At 38.8% G+C, this 4,150-nt stretch overlaps 1 long non-coding RNA gene across 1 annotated transcript; it reads left to right on the top strand.

The window, feature by feature from the left end:
- The first annotated feature begins 2,623 nt into the window (after positions 1-2,623).
- LOC309798530 lies at positions 2,624-3,581 on the top strand. The gene is made up of 4 exons (XR_014293176.1): positions 2,624-2,752; positions 2,873-2,917; positions 3,072-3,319; positions 3,458-3,581. It is a non-coding gene; the product is annotated as an uncharacterized lncRNA (long non-coding RNA).
- The last annotated feature ends 569 nt before the right edge of the window (positions 3,582-4,150 follow it).

Raw genomic sequence — 4,150 nt, forward strand, 5'->3', positions numbered from 1 at the left:
CATCAATCGCAGTAATAACATATTAGGTAAGTTAAGAGCAGAGAACGCTAAATTTAAAAGAAAGGCAAAAGTAATGAGACAACGAATGAATGAAAATTTCAAATCAATGAAAATTTCATAATGAAATGAAATATCCATTAGTTATTCTAAAGAACAAGAAAGAAGTGACTAAACATGCGGTTAGTACATTGACGACGACACCTAATTCCAGGTCTATTAGCAATTTTCTATTTCTCAAAACAGAGCATTATTTTATTGTCAATGGAAAACTTTAGAAATAGCTAACATGAGTGGATTATAGAAAAACCCTTTCTCTACTGCAGGATTTTTAAAGAATAAACAAAAGAATAAACAAAAACAACGATGACTATAAATCTGACATGTTCACAGGAGGAAAGAATGCTCTATTTTACAATTCTGCAGTTAAAATGCTCTATTCAATAAAATATAAGCAATTATTAAAGGATTCTTGAATTGTTCACCTATTGTAGTTCACTATTAGCTGCCGACCATTGAAACAGGAGGGAGAGTTCTAGGGACTTCTTTGTCCCTGGAGGGATTCGACCGAAGCGCAGTGATGGTCAACCGTCATCACCCACCACTGCTGTTCTCTCTTGTGCCCAAGATCAAAGCGTAAGTTATTTTAAACAGTTATAAAAAATAAATCAAAATGAACCATAAAATATTTTGTAAGTGACAGCTATTTGGTTTAATTTCAGAACTCGCCCGAGACAAATGACCTGTGGGAGGACCGCCCAGATAGATGAACGAAGGTTTGTTTTAAACTTTTACAATTATTCTGCAAAGTTTCCAGGAAAAAATTAATTGAAATTAAATTAACTAATTAAAACCATCGTTTATCTCTCAACTAAAAACCGATCTGCCAACATGTCCCGTGCTATACTTGCTTATTAAAACTCATAAGCTGGTATCCACTGATGAATTGTGGTCAACAAATCCATTAACGTTTAAGGTTAGACCAATTATCAGTTGTGTAAACGGGCCAACGGACAGAATAACATGGTTTATAAACCTGATAGTCGTCCAGTTACTGAAACATTTGCTAACTCATCTCACGAACACCCGAATGTTTCTGGACCATCTACGTTACGAGCGTCCTAACAGCGCCTACGTCATGGAGTCATTCGATGTTCGATTATACGAACGTATCGAATGACTCCGCAATGCAAGCCGTTTTCGAACCTCTTTCTAAACACCAAAAAGAAATTAACATGTATGGCTTGTCGATTGAGCAGATCATGACCCTCTTAAAATAGTGTTTGAACTGGTCAATCTTTAGATGATCCGGTAAATATTGCCCACAAAAGAGAGGGTTGGCAATGGGACAGCGACTGGCACCTAGTCTCGCTATTGCGTCTATGTCTAAAATAGAAGCCCCGGTAATTAATCTTGGGCCGATACTCTACTGTAGATATATTGATGATTGTTTTGTCATCTTCTCCACACAAGAGGAGATGAACAAATATTTTGAATTGTTAAATGAACAGTCAGAGTACATTAAGTTCACCCGAGAGACACCTAAAGAGGGCTGGCTTCCATTTTTAAACTTTCAGATTAGCTTACATCATAACAGCTATGCTACGAAGTGGTACCGTAAGCCAAGTAATAAAAACATACTAGTTCATTATCTCTCATCTCATCCTTCACACACAAAAAGAGCACTACAAGAGACATGTTTCGTACGGCCTCCGGTGTGTGTACGGGAGGAGAACAGAGAGAAGATTCACTCGACTTGGCACGGAAAATAGCCATTTCCAACGGTTACAATATCGTAGCTTCTCGGTATAAGTTTAGAGGAAAGGCGATGAGCTCTAACGATGGGTCTAGCGATAATAAAATTCCGTTGCAAATACCCTTCATTTCGAACGAATTAAGCATAGCTATAAAAAGATGCTTAAGAAGGGTGGGCTTAGAGAAATCAGTGGTAGTTATAGAAATAACACCGAATAATCTACGTCGCCAATTGATTCGAAACCGCTTGTACGACCGTCTATGTACAACGCATAAATGTACGATTTGCCCTCAGGTCAGAGACGGTGATTGCATGATCTCGGGTACAGTGTACCTGATTTCTTGCAAAATTTGCGGGGACGAATATATTGGCGAAACGGGAATACCTCTTTGTGTCCGCATAAAAGAACACCTAGATGGTTAATTTAAAAGCAAGGCGAACACTCCACTAGGCACGCATAGGACACAAGGACACAACGGACAGGATTTTGATGTTAAGGTTAATATTCTCGCGCAGAAAGCTAGCATGTCGGCGCGCAGGGTTCATGAGGCGTTTTGGACTAATTTCAAGAACCCAAACATGAACCGCAAGGAAGAGTGCCTCCTAATCACACGTGATCTCGCACAGTATATAAGACTGATCTTCTAGTCTGATAAAGGGGCACTCCGGAAGGAAGTACACCTCATTCCTCTTCCGCAGACACAACCAAACGGTTGGTCGGAGGCAGAGAAGTGGTGAGTATTTGACGTTGTTTACGTGGTTGGAACTTGGTTTTTGAGTTTCTCTGTTTAAGTTGTTGGCGTGTTTGGCTTGGTAGATCGTTGTCAATCGACCTTTCCAGGCTCTGAAGAAGGCGATACGGCCGAAACGTCAGCCCAATAATAAAATTGCTTACAAACCTCGTGTTTGTTCAAAGAAGAAAAATTAAGAAGTATTCTGCAAAGCTTCTTATATTCGTCTTTTTGTAACTAAGCACTATCGCATTTGAAATACCTTATGGTAACCGTTTTTCATGTATACATACGTTAACTTTTATTACATTCAATGCTGGTAAAAACGTTAGCAACTTCGCCGTCACTGAAGAGTTTTACGCAGCCTGAAAATTGAACCGGATTTCAGGCAGGAACGTTTTGCGAAATCGAGAAGGAAACAAAAACAAAAGAGGTTGCGTTTATAGTTTGGTTTTTATAGTTTTTTAGAAGAATGGTGCTGTGCAGGTCCACACGATGATGTTTTCTCTAAATTTATCTTTCTGATACTGTTTTTCCTTTATTTTGAATAAATTCTGGTTTACTATGTTCGTAAAGCATTATTGTAGATTATTGGGTGACAAAGAAAATAGAAGACAGCGATAATCATGGGCGCGGTACGGCCTCTGAAAGAGCAAATTGATCAAAATTATGATGCCGATCTATGTTCTCACTTATTTAACACAACAAGAGTTCTTCCACCTCTATGCTGTGCAGGTGAAACATGGGCTAGCACTTCAGCCGTATTGAAGAAACCACGCATAACAAAGACTGCACTCGTGCGACGTCTTCGGAAGCTGAGCTGGGACACAGATGAGTAAGCGGGTTACGTTCTCAGGTTACCACCCAATTCGATATTTATGTGATTGATTTTAGGTTTTTTTTAGTTTATTTCGCAATGAATCTCCTTTATAAATTCGTGTGAGTTTTATTCCTCAACTATTGGTTTTTATAGGTATAGGTGGTTCAGTGTTGGAATGATCAGCGAACGATTAGTCCACTTCTTCTACAAACGCACTCATGATTTTAGTCAACGAATTCACGACACACGTATTATTTTTCCGTTGATTTTTCTTTGTGTTGTTGTTTGTTTATGAAAATGCAATGTGCTGTCAAGGAGTTCTTGATTGTACGTAGGAATAAAACCGTGAACATTTCTGGTATAGGTTGCACATTTGACAGAGTAGGCTGGTGCGTTAAAAAAATTGTGCGTTGTGAAATAAATGTTTTCACAGCCCTCGGATGGTCTTGAACTTTGAATTGTTCGCTTTTCAAGTTCTGGCATATTACCAGCTTTTACCAACTTTCCTTTTCTTTTTGCACATGTCAACTAGAGCCCTCTCCAGTAGGGCCACCTATACTGATTATTTGTGGACAGCTGTTTCTCTCTGTCGAAAAAATCGCCTGTCAGTCGTATCACTATCGTTTCAGTGACACTATCTCTCTCCATGTCCCTACTAGGTCAAATTCAGGCGAACAAATGCAATTAGGTTAATTTGGTGCGGCAACATATCTTTATTCTCTAATTTTTTAGTACCGTAGTGTCATTTTTCACGTGATGGCTTTGTTTTCCACCACGCAAAATGGCAAATGTATAATATTCACGCCTTCACAGAATCGGATTTCTTGCTTCTTGTAATTATTTTAT

This window comes from Mesoplodon mirus, assembly GCF_964341445.2.
Source record: "Mesoplodon mirus genome assembly, contig: HAP1_SCAFFOLD_4009, whole genome shotgun sequence".
In the NCBI taxonomy this organism is placed as follows: Eukaryota; Metazoa; Chordata; class Mammalia; order Artiodactyla; family Ziphiidae; genus Mesoplodon; species Mesoplodon mirus.